The sequence below is a fragment of the Choloepus didactylus genome, chromosome 1, assembly GCF_015220235.1.
Source record: "Choloepus didactylus isolate mChoDid1 chromosome 1, mChoDid1.pri, whole genome shotgun sequence".
Lineage (NCBI taxonomy): Eukaryota > Metazoa > Chordata > Mammalia > Pilosa > Megalonychidae > Choloepus > Choloepus didactylus.
The window spans coordinates 129,842,748-129,864,295 of NC_051307.1; positions in this window are offsets into that span (position 1 = coordinate 129,842,748).

A 21,548-nucleotide genomic window follows, 5' to 3' on the forward strand; every position below is an offset into this window, starting at 1 on the left:
ACGAAATAATTAGAATAAGATCTTTCATAGAGTAAGATACTAGAATATAGTTTACCAGGTTTGGGTTACTTAGGGAATGGGGAGTTAATTCTTGGTTGGTGCATAGTTACTTTTTGGGGTGATGGAAAATTTTGGTGAAATATAGTACTGATGATAATACAACCTTGTGAATGTAATTAACACCACTGATTATATATCTGAATGTGGTTGAAAGGGGAAATTTTAGTGGTACTTATGCTGCTAGAATAAAAATGAAAACAAAGAAACTTAGGACTGTACAATGTTAATAGTACAATTATAAAGGTCTCCCATCAATTGTAACAAAGTTACCACACCAGTGCAAAACGTTAAATGTGGGGGCAGGTATGTGTGAACTCTGTATTTTCTGCATGATCTTTCTGTAAACTTAAAACCTACCTAATAAAAAACAAATAATTTAAAAAATAGTTTGGATCCTACATTTTTAATAGGAACATACAAGTACAATTTCATATTAATGAGTTTATATATTTAAGGGTAGCAAAGGTGAACAAACCCAAAACTGTATTATGTTATTACAAATAGAAAAGGAAAGCTTTATTCTTTGTGATAATTCAAGTAATTATTGTGGTTCCTACAAAAAAAAAAAAAAAAAAAAAAAGTGATGTAGCACTTTACTAGAACTATTTTAAATTAATTTATAAAATAATGTATTTATATAACTTTGAAACAGCTGTAGTTCATTCTTTTGCACTTAAGAAAATGTGATAAATACTGAAGAGAACAAATGAGAATTGTTCCATCTTGGAAGCATGCTTCAAATTAGTAATGCACCAGCAAGGATATGACTCCCTATTTAGAAAGGTTAATTTGAAATCCTAGAGAAATAGAAACAGAAAGAAAGCCTATAGAAAATGAATTTGAAAAAATGGATGCAACCAATATGAATCATTTACTTTTTTAGTCTTTCTAGAATATCCTAAATACAATTTTTGCTAATGTATAGTAAATACAAAAATTAACTTTTAAAACAATATGAACAAATAAAATAGTTTGTGCTTTGATTTGGCAGGGGTGATTTTAAAAATGATAGAAATCTCAGATTAAGAATCTCTGGAATTTGATTGGGTCTACCTATAGCTTTCATTTTCCAAATGTTACAAAGTCAAGATGGCAAGATAGTAGGCAGTGCCTAGGGCTGCCCATGGAATTGGATTGTGAGTTATGATGTTATTCAGAAAGGATTTTCCAGGTGTCTCAAGACAGCTTCACCAACAATGGAGCACATTGTTTGTGAAGATTGAAATACTGTAAATTGTGAAAGTAAATTCATTAAATATGTTACCAATATGCAAAGACTCCAAATTATTAATCAACTGATTTAATACATTTTAATGTACCTTTTAAGTTTTCTTCTATTATTCTCACTATAATTTCCTTCGTTTGTTTTTAATGCAATTTTATTGAGATATATTTACACTCCATAAAATCATCCAAAGTGTACAATCAGTTGTTCACATATCATCATATAGCTGTGCATTCATCACCACAATCAATTTTTGAACATATTCATTACTCTAAAAATATAAATAAAAACAAAAGTAAAAAAGAACATCCAAAACAGCTCATACTTCCTTTTCCCCCCTATTATTCATTTACTTTTTGTCTTCCTTTTTTCTACTCATCTATCCATACACTGGATGAAGGGCATATAAGCCACAAGGTTTTCACAATCACACACTTACACTGGATAATCTATATAGTTATAAATCATCCTCAAGAATTAAGGATACTGGGTTGCATTTCAACAGTTTCAAGCGTTTCCTTCTAGCTATTCTAACACACTAAAAACTAAAAATGAATATCTATAAAATGCAAAGAATAACCTCCAGAATGACCTCTCAACTCCATTTGAAATCTCCCAGCCACTGAAACTTTATTTTTAATTTATCTTCCCTCTTTTGGTCAGGAAGGCTTTCTCAGTCCCATGATGCTGGATCCAGTCTCATCCCTGGGAGTCATGTCCTATGTAGGGGGGAAGGCAATGAGTTTACCTGATGAATGGACTTAGAGAGAGACAAGCCACCTCTGAGCAACAAAAAATGTTCTATGGGGGTGACTCTTAGGCACAATTATAAGTAGGCTTAGCCTCACCTTTGCAGTAACAAGCTTCATAAGGGCAAACTCCAAGATCAAGGACTTGATCTATTACAGTGGTAGTCCCCAATATCTGAGAGAATATAAGGAATTCCCCAGGTGGGGAAGTTTAATGTTTCCACATTTTTCCCCATTTTTCCCCAGGCCCTCAAACGGGCTGTGCAAATACTTTTTATTCTCTATTTAAATTACTCTGGTATATATAGAGGTTTCATGCTAACTGGTACAAACCAACCAGATCTCACCCCCTATTCAAGTTTCCATGTAATTATGGTATTTGCATAAACTGACCATTCAAGTTAATTTATTTATATAGCATGCTACAGAAAATATAGATTCTTGCACCAAATAAACATCTCTTCATTTGGTCTCATACAGAAGCTGAGGTTTTAAAATACAGTCAGTATCCTTTTCCCTTTAGTCTGGTTTACCTTAGTTCTAATCAAGTCCATTTCATTCATATTCTAATTGTAGTCTGATCTCTTTTATAGCATCTTTAACAGTTGCTGTATGGGGTAATGCTGACATTCATGGCTTCTGAGCTCTGACTCTGAGTCTCAGGTGTCACACAGTTCTAGGGCCCAACCAGGTATAAACAAACTCCTCAGCTTCTCAGAATTTAGAAACCACCATTACAACTCATGAATAGATGTGACTGCTGTAATAGCTTACAATCTAGAAACTTTTACCATAATCCATCTCCTGATAACCTATGCTCTAAGATTCAATTCTCAGAGTCTATATTAGTGAGGCATTATGATGTTTGTCTTTTTGATTCTGGCTTATTTCACTCAACATACTGTCCTCAAGCTCCATTCACCTAGCTGCATACCTCACAACTTCATTTCTTCTTGCTGCCACTCATTGTATGTCTACACCACAATGCACCATTCCATTTATCAGTCAATGTACCGTTAAGCCACCTCCATCCATTGCAATTCATGAATTCTACTGCCATAAACACCAGTGTGCAATGTACACTCATATCCCTGCTCTTAGTTCTTTCAGTTAGATATGCAATAATGGGGTTGCAGCACCATATGGCAGCCCCATAGTTTGCCTTCTGTGGAACCAGCACACTGCCCTCCAGCTGGGCTGCACCATTCTACCTCCCTGCCAATAAGAAATAGGTATATCCCTCTCTACACATTTTCTCCAGCACTTGTATCCCTCTGTTTGTTTTCTGAACAGTTTCATTCACATGCCATACAATCCATCCTAAGTAAACAATCAGTGATTCCCAGTAGAATCACATAATTATGCATTCAACACCACAATATATATGAGGATATTTCCATTTCTTCTCCAAAAAAAAAAAAAAAGGAGAAAGAAAATGAAGAATAAAAATACAAAACATAGAGGAAAAATAAAAATAAGATACAATGTAAAGGTCAGAGAACAATACCACCACCAAGAATCCCATATCACTCTCCTATATCCGCCTCTTATAGACATTTAGTTCTGGTATACTGCTTTTGATACCATTAGTGGATGTATTTTACAATGTAACCATTAACTATAGACTCTAGTTTGCATTGATTTTATTTTCCCCCATATCATCCAATTTTCAGTACCTTGCAACGTTGACATTCATTTGTTCACTCTCATTTAAAAACATTCTTATATTTGTACATTTAATCACCATCACTGATCACTCTAGGTTTCCCCAAGTTATGGAATCCCAGTCTTTATCTTCTATCTTTCACTCTGGTGTCATACATGCCCTTAGTCTTTTTCCTTTGTTTCTCTGACTCTCTTAACTCCACCTTTGCCTAGGTCGGGACTGACAATTGAAAATGCCTGAAGCCTTCTTGAATAAACTACTTGGAATGGGAGGGAAAAAAAAGAAACAGAGAGAAAACCCCTTTTCAGAGCCAGTACCCAGCCCCCCAGTTTTGCCTGTCAGCCGGTGTTGGTACCTGTTTCTCTGTGCCCCACTTCTTGGGACACAGCCATTTTCCAGTATACTGAGCTTAGCTGTCTCCAAAAAGCATCTGTTTTTATTTATTTATTCATTTATTTTCTGTCAGCCTCACCTCCTCTCTGCCAGGAGCAACCTCAGGGTACTTTCCTGCTTGTTCCCAGGTTTATTTGTGCTTGTAGCTCGTATTCAGTCATCCAAATTTTTAAATTAAAACCACAATTGGAGCTTGGCAGGGTTACTGCTTCTTTTTCCCCCAGTGAATTTTTCCAACTCAGCCTGCCATGCTGGTGGAGGAGGGGTGTCAACTCCGCAGTTTGTGAGCTTTACTTATAGTTCTATGCTGTGATCTCAGCCACTCCACCCATTCCAGACTGGAATACAATGTGTGTTCGGTCACGGATTTCCCCCCCTCAGTTGTTTCAGAGTATTTTCTAGTTATTCCTGGCTATTTACTAGTTGCTCCAGGGGACTATCTAAATTCCACACTTCCATATGCCACCATCTTGACCACCTCCCCCTTCATTTGTTTTGAACAGAGCTAAGAGAATTTACTGACCACTAAACTGATGCGTATTCTAAGATCATTTCTTACATCAAATATAAAGTATTACATTATCTCTCTTCTTACAATGTCCAAGGCATCTTGTGACAAGCCTCCAAATCCATGTGGCCTTAGTTTACAGTTTTTCCAAACAATAATAAGCCAATTTTCTATTTAGTATTTCATGACTCACAAAGTAAATGTACATATTGCTGAGTTAGCTATCCTTTTCTGCATAGTTTTGCATGTGTCTGTAGTGGTTTATAGAAAATATACCCAAGGAGATGGGTAGTGGAATAAAGCTTTGCAGTGAAAGTATATTAATAGTTTGATAAGCCTATTCTAGTTTACTTTTAATGCTTATAGGGAACTGACAGCTCTCAGTGCACACAAATAGACATTAGAAAAATATGGTATTGTAAAACATAGAAAAATAATAGAGATTGAAAATAGAGCTTATCCAATTTTTTATTTGCCTAATTTTCTTTCCTTCCTTTCTTTTACTCCCTTCTCTATGTTGACTTAAAGGAACATATATTAAAACTTCCTACCAGTAAAATCCCACTGTGCTAATAGTAGCTGCTAAATCTGCTTTGTGATGGCAGTTCTTCCAGAGTCAGACTTTTCCTTAATTACTGACAGAAGGAGATTCTTCAGGCAGTATGAATTTAGCTGGATATGGGGCAGTGGGATTGGCAGCTGTGATTTTAAAAATAAAATAGCAAAGACTGAAATACTGACAAATATAAAAGAAAACCATCATAGTATTGTCATAGTGTTTTTCTTATAACTTGCGTATTTAAGAACTATATCACAAGGTCACAAATAATAACCATTTAATACATATAGCAGTTGGTTATAACCAATACTGTTTTATTGAGTGTAAAAAAAATGATTGAATAGCCTTCAAGTAGCAAAAATATGTGGATATATCAGCTAAGTAAAAGCATCCCAATCAGAGTGACTCTGTTAGGGCCCTGCTGAAAAAAATCTGAATTTAATTTAAACTCTGCAGGAAAGGGTACTCTTTGCTCTTCAGCTGCTGCTTTTCCTCAATAGCAAGGCGTGAGGCTTTTTATCAGCCACCTGCTCTTCCACAAAATTGTCTAAACTTGAAATGGATATTTTGTCTTTTCATTTTTATGGATTTTAGCAATCAAGATTCATGATCCATAACTGCTGCAGAGATATCACAGGGAAAGGAAAAGTGTAAATCCTTCTTAATATTTTGAATCAGCTTAAGCAGGATAGGAAGATTTATGAGTAAAAACCATTACTTAAAACTTTTTGCATTGGAGAATGTGAGTGGGGGAAGCCAAAAATCTTTGCTGCTCCAGGCCTTGCACCAAGCATTTACAAATGAGCAAATATAATTTCCAGTGGAACATTTCTCTTTAGTTGTGTCCTCCTCTGCATAGCACAAACCTGTCTTTAAGGCAGATTCCAGATGAAAGCTGCTCTTTATAAACAAACAAAAAATTTATTCGGAAATAATAATTGAGTAAGGATATTATTAAGAACATTAATGTTATGGATGCATGGGCTTGATCAAGGTGGCACTCAAAGCATCATTTCAAGAAAGTACTCTTAGTTATGCTTCATTTCTGTATCCTAGTCACTAAAGTCATTGGAGAAGAGAAAGGAGTGGGGAATTGGGGCCAACTGTGCTTATTGAAAAGAGCCCTGGAGAAGGAATCTGAAGCTCTGGGTCCTATTCCAGGTTATATCACTTATAAGTTTTTCTCTTCACACCTAAACATAATATCTAAGATTTAGTGTTGAAATTGGATTGCCAAAATAAATATTTAAACATGAGTATCACATCCTGATATTTTATGAGTTTTAAAGAATTCTCTCAAGAGAAATTCTCAAATTGCTTTGATAGCTTTATCTTTCATGCATATTTTAGATTCCGTGGTCATTCTGCACTAGTTGGTATTCAATATAATTTTATGAATTAAATCTTATTCTTAGTAAATCCTTTGGGAGAAAACAAAATTGAGTAAAACTTAATCTTATCCCTCAATAGCATTTTAACATAACATTGGAGATGATAAAGGAAAAATAAAACTGCCACTTAAGAACAAGATCATGGTCAACTGTTTTTAGTTAGATTTCTTTTAAAGTGTAGGGTTTTTTGAAAGATTTATAAATAGACTGTTTAGAATATAACTTAGTGAACATAATGGTAATAGACAGGGAAACCATGAATATCAATAATGACAAATTTAGCCTAGGTAAATAAAGGAGATTAGAGGTATTTGAGTAGGAGTGTGTTATAGTAAACCGTCAAAGGTTCTAGAGCGCTCAACTGGGCAGCCAGAAAGCCAGTGATTAAGCTATTGCAATAGCTACAAAAGAGAAAATGGTGATCTGCCTAAGGATCATGACTGTGTGAAAAGAAAGGAGTTGAAATAATACCAGAAGTATTCTGGAGTTAAGAGAGTTTGGGTACCAAAAAAGAAAAAAAAAATCCTCTTCTGAAAAAATGAGTAGACGAATAAGTTGTAATTTGTTCTTTGTAAAAAGAAGATCATAGGTATAATAAATAAGTTAACTAATAGAGTATACAAGAGTTTATAACTAGTTCAATTTGGAAAGTTAGGAAATGAACGGGAGAGGGATGTTTAAGATAAATATAATATTCTAGTTTGAGAAAAGTGATGCCAATACTAGAAATGTAGAAATTTGGATTTTTGAAACATTTTATAAGGGAATATAGTTCAGTATTGAGAATGTTAAAATGGCGGTGCCAGGAAGCTTTCCACTGGAGATTGGCGTGAGATTGTTTGAAATGTTGAACTAGTACACAAAGATACTATTAAATGATTAACTTAATAAAGGTGAAAACAGAAGTTTGGGTCATGAGTAAAATTATAAAGAAAGAGTTTCAGTAACTGAAGCAGGTAAGGCCAAGTAAGAGAACCTTAGTGAATGTGAATATGTAATGAATTACATTAGCATTCCAGGCAGAAGATTACAGAGGACTGAGGAAGTAAGTTTTGTCATCAGATAGTGAGAAAAAGGCCTTTGTTTTTGTTTCTCTTTTTTTTGTTTTGTTTTGTTTTGTTTTGTTTTTGTTTTTGTTTGTTCATGTTTGTTTTTGTTTTTAGTCAATTTATAATCAACATCCAGAAGTTTTATATATAGATATTTTTATTTCTCTTCATTATATTTTTAATGGGAGGAATAAAAATGTAGAGTAGTACTAAGAGAAAACACATCTTTTTAGATTAGCAAAAAGATCCTCATTAAATAATCTTAATATTGATGGCTAGACTATAGCCCTACCCCTCAGATCCTGATTTAATTTGATGATTTCATTTAATTTCATCAAATTAAATTAGCACTTTAAAAATATCTCCAAATGTTTCTTGTATAATCTGGGGTTGAGAATCCCTAGTAATTGATGGTGTACTTATTATTGTTTCTTTAGTTATTAAAAAATGAGGACTATTCTAAGACAATTTTAAGAGGAATATACTCTATAATTTTTTTCCCTAATGCAGATTCATATCAGACACTTACAAGCAAAAATTTTAATGTTTTAAAAGCTAAAAGGTCCTCTAGGTTAACAGTTTTTCATAAGAGAAACTGAAACACTCAGACTAATAATAATCTTAACTAACATTTATGGAGGGCTTGCTGTAAGCCAGGGACTGTTCTAAGCATTTTGCATTTATTAACTGATGCAATGTTCACAGTTAACCTATGGGGATATCCATTTTACAGATGAAGAAATTGGGTAGAGTCATACAGGGTTATGTAATTCATTCAAAGCCACACATATAGTACAGGGCAGTTCCAGAATTCTGTCCTAGGCTGTCCAGCTCCAGGACTCACCCTCCAAATTTCAGTGTCCTGTGTGTCTCCTGCCCCTTCCCTATTTTTCCTTCCATTTCATGGTGCTGTACCTTCCTTGAGGCTGAAATTCTGAAGGCATTGTAAGAGTTTCAGTACAAAAGAAAACTCTTCTAAAAAGGTGGGCATAAGGATTCATTAAAATTAGAAAACACAGATTTTATGTATAATCTTATGACACAAACTGTTTGCCAATAAATTTATTACTTTTACAGTCCAATTTAAATCATTAAATTTAAAAGAGTATAATTGGCAACATGCTCATCATTCATGCAATAATTTTTCTGGATAACTATTCTGGATCAGCAGCAACTGATAATGCCTCTACAGTTATGTGAAGATATACTGATTGCCTTATTTTCAAGAAACACAGAAGGTGTTCACCCAATATGACTTACAAAATATTATTTCAGTCTAGGTATGTCAAGGGTAACATGGTGAATCTCTTTATATTCTAACGCATGACCCAGATGGAGCTATAAGAAGTAAAGATAATTTAAAAAATTAACTAGAACTTGACCAGTTTTGGGAGTTTTGTAGAAAGCATTGCAAATAAGTGACAAGTAATCCCCTATGTAATATATGCTTTGTAACAGAAAAACATGTTTTTGTTAATTAACTAAGTTGCTAGTTTTAGTCAATTTTTTCTTTACATCAATAAGAGCGAAATATTATCAACATATCTATCAAAGTTGGCTTTTGATTCCTTAATAGAACAATATTTATGAGAAATCTGTGTACATAAATAGTAATTCCTCAGCAATTATTTAATGGATTAATATTCAATGAGTAAATTATTTATTTTATTCATTGAGCAGATTAATAAATTGGTTTTGTATTAGACATTTACTGTCTTTTTTTATTGGCTATCCAGAATCAAAAAGCTTTTCTGTTAGTGGAAATTCATTTCATGCCTTGACTCCAATCATAAAAGCTAAACTATCCAAATATTTCCCTTTCTTTCTCATACAGGTAAGGACCTAAGAATGCCAAATTCTCCACCACTAGACTAAAACTTCATAACAATTATGATAGAATAAATGAAATTGTCTTTTCCTGGGGAAGAAAAAAGGACTCACAGATTGTGAATATCATCTTTTATGCTGAAGTAAAACACATCCAGACCTGGGTGATTTTTTTTCCAAAAGACACCATACAATTAATGCAATAAACTGACCTTAAAAAATAACTGGAAACATATCTCTCAACAGAAGAAATTTTTGTTGCTTGCAACTAGAACCATGACTGAATATCATGCTTATATTTTGAAATCAAAGAGATACAATTATGTTCATTTCACTTTATTAAACAGTCAAAGAAATGTATGATACATTGAAAGATTTTTTTAATCCCAAACAGTTTAAGGCAAATGTGTAGTTGCCATGGGAGATTTCAGAATAATCCATCTAAAGTTAAATCATAATTTTTAGTAACTTATTCATATGAAGAAAAAACCTACAGAAAGCTTTAGAAGAAATAAAAGGTGTCAGAAATAATTCTCAAAATTAAAATTGACCATTAGAGATTGACACAAGAATAACTTTTAATATTTAATATAGTTATAAAATAAGATGTCTAGTCTAATAAAGCATTTGGATTTTGAAGTATTGCATAGAAACCACATTTTTCAACACATTTATGAATTCTTCAGTTTTTCACATTGCAAATAGATTATTTGGAAAGTTTAAAAAAGGGAATTCATATTCAAGTTTGCAACTCCCTTTGGAATATATTTCTTAACTAAGTACTTTGATTTTATTTACTGTTTTATTTTTATTTCACACTTGAAGTACATATTGCAGAATTATCAGTTTAACAGACTCTTCATACCAAATTTTGTGTTAATGTTTATAAAAACTTCAGTAATTATTCTTTATTTCAAGAATGAAAGGAGATAGAGCAAGATGGTGGCAAAGAGAGGAGTGGAAGCCAAGTAGTCTCCCTGGAACAACTGAAAAACACCAGAAACAGCTAGTAAATAAGCTGGAATAACTGCGGGGGGACAAACTTGACTGTCTACTCATCATACACCAACCTGAATTGGGAGAAAAGCCTGAGATCACAGCACAAAATCTGTAAGTAAAAACTGTGGATCCACACCTCCCGGAAGATGGAGGTTAGGAGAGACAGGGCAAAAAAACACCTCCATGAAAAAATACCAGATGAAAGCCAGAAAGTGATCCAGAACACCAGTTCCAGCAATGCACCAACTGGACAAGGTCTGCTAAATCCACAGGGACCATGTACTTCGTGAAACCAGGAGTCTGCATTCTGAAGCAAGTGAGTCAGCCTGCTGAATATCCGGCAGCCACAACTGCAGTGTGGGGTAACCATGGGTTGGTGTTTGGTGTTAGACTAGTTCTTTTTAAAAACCCAAAAGCAGCTGTGGATACAGCAGCGAGAACCGTGCAGAGAAGCATGGCAGAAATGGCATTTCCACAACCTGTGAGTATGCCTCAGTATCTGGCGTGGACAATAGCCTTTTGCACACCCGCTGCTAATTGTCTTGGAGCAAGGCAGACAGAGGTTAGCCAAAAGGGGAAAAAAAACCACACCCCTTACAGCCATCTTCCTGGTGGACTGGGAATGCTCCTGCCCTGCACTGGCACCACAGGCCAGAGCTGTGCCAAAAAACCCAGTGTGATGGGAAGTGTTTCCAGCAATGCACACACATGCTACAATATCTGGCATGGATGATAGACTCTCATGCACCTGCAGCTAATTGTCCCAGAGCTAGGAAGGCAGAGCAGTTAGAAAAGGGGGAAATTAACATTCCCCATTCAGTCATCCTTCCAGCGGGCTGGTAGTGTCCCTTTGTGGCCCTGCGGCCCAGAACTTTCCCTTGAGGGTTGGCACGCACTTGTGGCATGGTGTGGCCTTCCCTTGGTGGAGGCCCTGGAGGGGTGCGGCTTGGAGGGGGAACCCACTTGGGGATCCCAGGGAACATGCGTCAGTGCTGGGGACTTGTGGGTCAGCGGCAGAGACAATCTGTGGTGAGACTGAACTGAAGGTTTAGACTCTTGAAACAGCCTTAAATCTCCAGGAACACCTGGGTGCTTTGACTGTTAAAGCCGCCATGCAAAACTGGTGCACCAATTGGACCCAAGAACCAGACCCCCACACACCACAAAGACAAATTTGGGGAGAACTGGCTTGAGGGGAATAGGTGGCTCACAGATGCAATCTCCTGGTTAATTACAGAAAGTGTATGCCAAAAAGCTGCAGATCTGACAAATTAGAGAGAAGTATTTGAATTAGCATACATATCCTAAAAGAACCCTATCAAGTTAAGCAAATGCCAAGAAGCCAAAAACAACAGAAAAATTTAAAGTTTATGAAAAAAACAGATGATATGGATAACCCAAACCCAAACACCCAATCAAAAGATCAGAGGAGACGCAGTACTTAGAGCAATTAATCAAAGAACTAAAGATAAACAGTGAGAGCATGGCACAGGATATAAAGGACATGAAGAAGAGCATGGCACAGGATATAATAGACATGAAGAAGAGCCTAGAAGAACATAAAGAAGAAATTGCAGGAGTAAATTAAAAAATATGATCTTATGGAAATAAAAGAAACTGTTGACCAAATTAAAAAGATTCTGGATACTCATAGTACAAGAATAGAGGAAGCTGAAGAAACAATCAGCAACTTGGAGTATAACAAAATGGAAAATGAAAGAACAAAAGAAAAAATGGGGAAAAAATTGAAAAAAATTGAAACGGACCTCAGGGATATGATAGATAAAATAAAACATCCAAATATAAGACTCATTTGTGTACCAGAAGGGGAAGATAAGGGTAAAGGTCTAGAAAGTGTTTTCAAAGAAATTGTTGGGAAAATTTCTCAAACCTTCTACACAACATAAATACACAAAGCATAAATGCCCAGCAAACTCCAAATAGAATAAATCCAAATAAACCCACTCCAAGACATATTCTGATCAGACTGTCAAATACTGAGAAGAAGGGGAAAGTTCAAAAAGCAGCAAGAGAAAAGCAATTCACCACATACAAGGAAAAAAACATAAGACTAAGTAGTGACTACTTTGCAACCACCATGGAAGCGAGAAGGCAGTAGCACGACATATTTAAAATTCTGAGAGGGAAAAATTGCCAACCAAGAATTCTTTATCCAGCAAAGCTCTCCTTTGAATTTCAGGGAGAGCTTAAATTTTTCACAGACAAACAAATGCTGAGAGATTTTGCTAATAAGAGATCTGCCCTACTTGATATACTAAAAGAAGCCCTACTGACAGAGAAATAAAGAAAGGAGAGAGAGAGATGGAGAAAGGTTCCATAATGTTAGATGAGGATGCATTTTTAAAGCCATATAGTGAGCACTGAATATAAGTTTGGCTTTATTATCATCATAGTCATCATAAGACACAACACTATATTAAATTATTTTTAATTTCATATTTCAGAGAGGAATAGACATTACAGAATGGTGACATTATGAAGGAGAAAACATACTTGATATCATATACAATTCCATGCTACCATTTCTTTCATGCTGTTTCAAATGGATAACTCAGGTTTATGGTATGTCATTCTTTCTGAAACACTAGAAGTCAGAAGATGAAGATACTTGCCTTACTTTCCTGACTTGTTGATTGTAAATGTGGTCATCTCATTTAACTTATAAGATGACTCTTAGTTTCCTAATTGATAAAACAAGAATTAGACTAAGAATAATTAAAACTATTAAATTTGAGTCTGAAAATATAGACTTCTTTTGAAAATCCAAAGGAATACTCTTATACTTTTTGAGACCATTGAAAAATGTGTATTCTCAATTATGTTTTATTGGTTGGTGTAGAGTAGATGCCATTGTCTGGAGATAGGCATGAGATATATAGAGCAAAGGCATTTAGGGAGCAGTGTTGGTGAAAATTTCTGTTTATGTATGGAGAGACATCTATTATTGTAGTCATTGAACCAGTATATTTAAGTGGCAATTATTAACTTCTATTTCATACACTGAAACAAAAGAACATTAATTGTGGACCCAAGATTTACTATTTATTGCATAGTTAATGGAGAATACTGAATCATTTTAGCTTCTTAGTTCAGATAGAGGCTTTGGCCAAAAAAAAAAAAAAAAAAAAAAATCTATTTACTTTCTGATCCCTAAGCTTCTGTAGTTTACAGTGAGAATTCCTATAAATAAAACCAAATTATCTCAATGCATTTAGTTCCTTGGTTCAGATAAAAATAATTTGAATAGCAAGGTTTATGTGTAGGCATGTTTGTATGTATACAAAGGAGGAAGAAGGGGAAGTATTGATCTGTATTCAGATTTATTACGCAGCCTAGGTATGGTGAGAATAGTGCAACAATATCCTTATCTGTAAAATTTATAACATGGCCACTATTTTGTGATATCAAATAAGATGACAATAAATATCTGAAAATTAAATACTTTTCTGAAACTAAAAAAAAAAATAGAGGGACATATGGGGGAAAATATACCTATTGCAAACTAATTACAGTTAGTAGTATTTTAACATTCTTTCATCAACAGTAATAAATGTACTATACCAATACTATGAATCAAGAATGGAGGCTGGGTTGTTAGGGATATGGGAGGATTTGAGTTTCCTTTTTTTGTCTGTACTTCTTTTCTGGAGTAATGAAAATGTTCTAAAAATTGAAAAAAAATTAATTGTGGTGATGGATGCACAGCTGTATGATGGTACTGGGGCAATTGTACACTTTGGATCTTTGGATAATTGTATGGTATGTGAACAATCTCAATAAATAAAAAAATTTAAAAAAAAGAATGAATGGATACTTCGGCGTTTTTGAAAAATGCCTATGACCAGTATTAGTTGTGTTTCTAAGTTGGCTCCTGGGAATTCCTCATCCCTTGTGCACATGCTCTGTATAACTCCCTCCCCTTGAGTGTGGGTGGGGCCAGGGAAAAGTGTGGCACACCACAGCTGTGATTACATTATTAAAGAGTTGAAAATGAAATGAACAAAAGAGAGATTATTCTTGAGTGGGCTGACCTATACAGCTGAGTCCTCTAAAAGAAAGGAAGCATTAGAGTGGTACTGTCATGCCCAACACAAGGAACAAGCAACTGTCATGTTCTGAAAGGGACTGAGACTAGGAAATACGGCAAGGAACTGAGTATGACATCTAGGGGCTGACAGAGGTTCTCAGCCATCAGCTAACAAAAAACCAGGACCTCCATCACAGAGCCACAGAAACTGAGTTCTGCCATCTACCAAGTGAGCTTGGAATAGGACCCTCAGCTCAAATGAGATTGCAGCCCCACCCATCATCTTGATTTTAGCCTGGTGAGACCCACCTAATCTGTACCCACTGCTGTCTCATAAAAACTGTGAGATAATAAATTTGGTTATTTCAAGGTGCTAAATTTGTGACCATGTTTTATGCAGCAAAAGAAAACTAATACATGACTTTATAGTAAAACACACATTCACTGAACAAGATATTTCCTCATAATTAATCCACCATCTATTAATAACAGATGTTTAAAATGAATAGGAAAGCACTGCCATAGACGTGCCATCTCAGGTGCTTCAGTCTTAAGCAAGATAGATTGGGTACTTGGGTTAATCTAAAATTATGAAATAGACCATCTGAACATGAATGTTGCTTTTGAGACTTTGGGCTTTATTGACCTCAAATTTTATCTGGTGTTATAAAATCAGCCAAAAAGGAAGTATCTGGAGAATGCATATGGAAGTCTACAGGAGGGAAAATATAAAATGGAGACATCAATTAAAATTATAACGGGTGTGGTGCTTTGGAGCTGTATGTACCCCAGGAAAAATGTTCTTGAGCTTAATTCAATCCTATGGTGTGAGTCCATTTGATGAGGTTACTTCAGTTAAGGTGTGGCCCACCTCAACCAGGATGGGTCTTAATGTATTACTAGAGTCCTTTATAATCCAAATGAAATTCAGGCAGATAGAAAGCCATAGGGAGCAGCCAGAAGCTGAACATCAACAGAACCCAAAAGAGAAGGGAGAGACCAGGGATGCCATCATGGGCCTTGCCATTTGACAAGCTAAGGCCAAGGATAGCCAACAGCCAGCCCCAGAACACCAAAGCTTTCAGGAAGAAAGCATTGCCTTGATGATGCTTTGATTTGGACTTTACCCTAATCTCAAAAATGTGAGCTTTAAAAATTCCCACTGTATAAGCCAACCCATTGTACGGTATTTGCTTGAGCATCCAAGGAAACTAAAGCAGTGGGATTAGCAAATGTATTAAGACAATTAAAAATTGGGACATAAAGATTCATGAAGCCGGATAAGGAAAGATGAGAAGGATGTGATTCACCATGTTCTATATGGTTTTTTAGAGCATTATGTACAAATCAGATGAATAACCATATGAAATAAATAAAAAGTTGAAGTTTTAGGAAAATAGTTTTTGACTTGTTTTCCACTGAATCACAGAATGTGGAGGTAGGCAGAATCATTTCTGCTAGTTAATTAGTTGGATAAATCGATTACATCAACTCTAAGAGGAAAACAACATTCTCTAGTCTATTTCTTTAGGGAATAATTTCATAAAATATTCAAATATATCATCTCTCATCTCTCAGAGAATAGAAACTGTCGTGTTTTCTTTGCTTTGATTAGCTGAGCACCATATGGAGGACTTCTACATCTTTGAGCTTCTACTTCAGTGTTAGTAAAGATGGCACAATGTGTTGTGGGAGAGAGCACCTAATTCTTGTAGCTTTAGTAAAGCTCATCCCATATTTGTTTCATGCCATACTAGGGAACAGAGTTCATGTGTAGATCAAGATATGAAGACATCTCATAGTTCCTGAGTGGTCCCAAACTGTCACCATGAGAAAAAATGAGTAGCTATCATTCTACTTTATGCATTTCTCTCTGTATTCAATCCCCAAAATTCTATAGAATTATGTTTCAACAAACTTGCATACATCATTTGTAATTCCATTTTTTTTAAATTTTGTACCTTATTTCTGAATTCTTTTGGGAGGCAGGAGAACTATTTTTCCCCAAAGCAATTCTATTGATTATGTTTAAAATTTTGAATTTTATTTTTAACTTTATTGCATTGTGGTCCGTGATAATTGGTAATAGTTCCATGGGTAGTTATGACTGTTTAGAAGTTAATAGAGTTTCTATGAAGGGTATAACTAAGCTTCCCAGCTTTTACCTTATTTTAAATATAATGAATAACAGATGAAGGAATGATGTTTGATTATATATTTAGTACAATCAGCTCCTAAGTTATTATTCAAGTCTTTGGTTCCATTATTTTTCATCTTATTTTGTCAAAGACTTAAGTTTGTGTTATATCTCTCTTCACTAATTAAGTTTTTCAAATTCTTTCCTAGTTGTAAAGAGTATTACATGGATGATAATATTTTGCTATATTAACTGACATGCTCTTTCTTCTTTAGCTCTTTTTAATTATATGGTTCTCACCCATTTCAAAGTAAAGCATTGTTTCAAGGAAAGACTCTTATAATAGAATCAAACTGTCAAACTATTAACTTTTCAGTTTTAAATATTGAAGTCCAGATAAAATTGAATAGATGTATGAGAAAAAAATAAGTGAAGTGTGGGTGTCTTTCTTTCCAGATAAGAGAAGATAAATATTGTCTGTGCTAGTGGAGGGAAAAGAGTCCAGCAGAAATCGAGATTTATCATCTCTTGATCTTGCAGCTATCTTGAAGAAGGAACTCTGGAAATTTAACTTCCATGTTAGTGAGGGAAAAGATACATGTTGAGAACTCCAGATGTGCTTGAGGTGTATGTGGGAGAAGGCCAATTTCTTCATCAAGGAGGAATTGGAGAGTATAGCCTGGATCCAGTAATTGATGATATGGCTGCATTTGTTGTTTGGTTAGACATACTTGACTGCCAAGTCCTCTCGCAGTGTTTCTCTGTGTCCACTGTGTCATGGGAAAGCAGCCACGTGATTCTCATAAGGCCAAGAGAAGCACAGAAATAGCCATTAAAGAGGTCTAGACATAATGGGGCCTTGTGGATGGGTTAATAAACAAGCTGCAACAATCTACTTGGACTAAAAAGTAGAAATCTGTTGGGAACATAAATGTATTGGCTGACATCAGCATAGATAGATTAAACACCACTCCAGTAAGGAAGCTAGAAAACTGCATTGACTGAGGAAACCATGAAATGGCTGATTTTACAAAAATATGCCTAATTCGGATCTCTGACATACAGTGGAATGGGTTTCAACGTATAAATTAAGGTGTAAATACATAACATGAATGAATATTTATGTTGCTATATAAATGTTTGATTATGTGTGTATGTATGTAATTTATTTTTTGCTCAAGAAAATGTTTTCTGTTTTTTTCAGTAGAAAAGATTAATACATTTTCATTTATTTTCATGAATGATTCATCATGTGTTAATTCTACCAATGTTCAGAATTTCTATTTTTTATACCTTTGTTACTTTCATTAGCTTCTTTCTGGCTCTAAAGATAGATAAGAATTTCTTTTAATGATTTTTAAATTTATTATTTTAATTCATATATCTTTTCCTACTCTAGATTACTTAAAGTTTTAAAAAATACTAATCCTCATTTTTCTTCCTATATTTATAATTGGAGATAAAATATTATCCTTTGACTAACCCTCTCACATATAAGATGTAAAATGAAAGCAAAATTATTCTTCCTTATATTAAGCCTTCCTAGAAAATGTCCCTACAATCTGCAATTTTTTAATGTTTATTTTTAGAATATTTACTATTGTTGTTAATTAATTATTTTTCACTTTGTTGCCTTTTTTCCAATATTATATTTGATATGCAACTAATTTTATTATCTAACTTAACATCAATTATGTAAACCAACTTGTAAATTTTATTGCTCTACTTATCACTAGCACAAATATAATACACACGGGAAGCCAAAATCCAAACTGATTATTTTTTCTTTGAAAATAATGTGCAGTCGCTATTATTCTTGTTGATTTTTTTCCTTCAAGCTAGTTTTATGCAAGAATATTTTCATTATTATTAATACATTTCTTTATTATTAAAACTTGACTGTGTTGTTGTAATAAATTTTACCTAATAACTGGTTAACTTTGTGAGTATGAGTAGCTATGTTTTCCTTCAGCTTAAAGAAATAATTCTCTATTATTTGGAATAATTTTGCATGCTGCTTTTGCAATTTACTGATTAGGTTTCTGCTGTATCTAAATTTTATTGCCTATTTTTTCATTGCAGTTTTTTTTTTCATTGTTTTATATTCCTGTTGTTATTTTCACAAGTAGTGCACAGATATATTCTTGATATTGAATATTAAATAGCACAGGTAAAATGAATGTTCACTTTGATTAGCCTCTATTCCTAAACCATTCTCCTTTATAGAAACTTATTATTGTATTCAATGAGAAGTTAAGATATCCAGATCTTTTTCTAAATATTTATAATCATATATGTATATATACACTGTATACACCCACTCACATAAAAATAGTTTGGGCTTGCCAGGTTTTTTTCAATAAATGGGGTAATATGACACATATTATTCACTTCTTTTTGTCATTTATTATGTATGTATACAGTTGTCCATGACAGTTCAGTGTCACACATTTTTAAAAGTAGTGCTCTGTATTTCCTAGTATATGCATACAATAATTTCTTACTTATAGGCCTTAAGGTTATTTCCAATTTTTCACTTCACAAACAATTCTGCAGAAAAAATAACAGTCACCTTTGCATTACTGTCCCATTCACCACTATTATCACCAACACCGAAAAGAGTGACTAAAAGATAACAATTGCCAATAGAGTTTAAATTACAAATGCTTTGGGGATAGTCATTATGTTGAGTGCATCTTTTCATGATAAATGTTAATAAAACATTAAATATTTATTAAATAATTTGACAAATGCCTTGTAAAATTTATCAGCCAGTAGTAAATAAAAACATCCATAGTGCTACAGAGATTCAAATAAAAAATAGTCTTGGATGATGAATGCTAGAAATTATTTTATATTTGAAAATTAAAATGAAGGAAAAAGACATTATGTAATCATGTTTGTGAACATGACTTGAGATCTTGGAGTACAGAATATTTTTTCAAGGTAGAGCAAAACACTTATTTTGGAAAACCCATGTAAGGATTATAGTTTCCTAGCCTGTAAGAAAATTGAGGGTTATTTTCAATATTGCTTGAAGACAAGCAGAAATGGATTAAGGAATCCATTTTTTATTTTAAAAAAGTCATTATTTAAAAATCAATCCTATGAAAGGAGGTAGAAAGACATATTTAAGATAAATATAATGCAGATGAAAAAGTACTAATGGAGATAGAAAGAAAGAACTACAGTATATAAAAGGAGAGGAAGGATAATTGCATCGTACTGAGGACTGGATGTAATTTGTGTAAAATGTAGCACTTGGAATAAGTCTTCAGTGGCCTAAGAGAAAAATGGAATGACATGAGCAATGTACAAAGGTAAGATTACTGAGTCTCTTTTGGGGGTAAAAAAAATGAGTATTAAAAGTGGCATGTATGTTATAAAGAAGGATATATTAGGGGATAAGGTTAGAGGAGGTGGGGTGAGATGATTCTAAACATCTTTGTGGTGCCAGCTTCCAATACACCTCCCAAAGAATCTCACATCTTGGTATTCATGACCTTGCATAGCTTCCTCCCTCACACACATTGACTCCTGACTGGACTGTGTGACGAAAAATGCTGTGGAAATAATGGTGTATGACTTTTGAAGCTAGGTATAAAAAGCACTGGGTCTTCCACTTTCTCTTGGATTACTCATGCTAAGGGAAACCATCCACCATTTTGTGAGGACACTCAAGCAGCTCTGTGGGGAGGATCTAGGGAACAGGTCAACCAGCAGCACCAACTGCCAGTCATGTGAGTGAGTCGCTTTGGAAGCTGATTCTATAGCCCTAGAGAAGCCTTCATATGAGTAAAGCTCCAGCAGACCCTTTGACTGACTCTTCCTGAGAGCTGCTGAGCCAGAATCATCCAGCTAAGCTTTTCTCAAATACCTGATCCTCAAGATCTGAGATAGGTAATAAATTATTGTTGTTTTACTCTACAAAATTTTGAGAATTCCTTACGCACAAAAGATAATGAATATAGATTTCAGGGTTTGGCGTATTTTGCATTTGGGAAAGATGTGTATCATTGGGGGTCAGGATGTGGACTCTAGAAAGCATTTCTAATCATTGGTCAGGTAAAAAAAAATATTTGAAAGAGAGTTAGTAGAGTAGGAGACAGTTATAATAGTACAGAATAGAAGTGCTGAAGATCTGAACAAGGAGAGAGGAAAGGAATGGCGAGATCCAAGAGATACTGGAAAAGTAGCTATGGGACATGGTGACAATATGAGTGTTGAAGGTGACTATTAGATGTGGAAATTAACCTCAAGGGTAATTGTCCCTCCTGGGAGAAACAATCCTGTGGGCATTAATACAGAGAGAGAAAGTTTCTGAAAATCAACTACAACATTATACAAAATGAATTGCTAAACACACTCACCTAATTAACTAATTAATTAAAGAATCAGAACAGATCTGTCACTGATAATTATTTTTATTTAGAATAATATAAGGTTTATTGTTTTTTATTTTTATGTGAAGTAATATCCACACTTGAACATATGAGAATAATACAAATTTACTAGCATGTTATTTTATGCAGGACAGATTTGTCTTAATGAAAATTGGGGACACTAAGGCTTTTTAAGTTTTTCTTTGTTAATAATAATGCTGATAATAACTGGCTAAATTACATAATATTGATTCTTGCAATCAAAATACATCTATAAATTACTTTCTATAACTTTAAAAATCCTCACTGTAACTACTTGCAAAAGAAGTAAATAAATAACATATGTACTGCCAGTGATTTATAAGATTTCTAGGAATAGCATCCCTTTGATGCATAATAGGCTTAAATATGCTTAAAAGAATTGTGATTAACAGAACTGATATAATATTAAATAGACATTTTTACTTGACATTTTCCAAGTATATATTTCCTAGTTATTCTAGTTGGTAACTTACATATGTGGTTTAAGCCCTTTAATAGGGAAACGTAAATTAA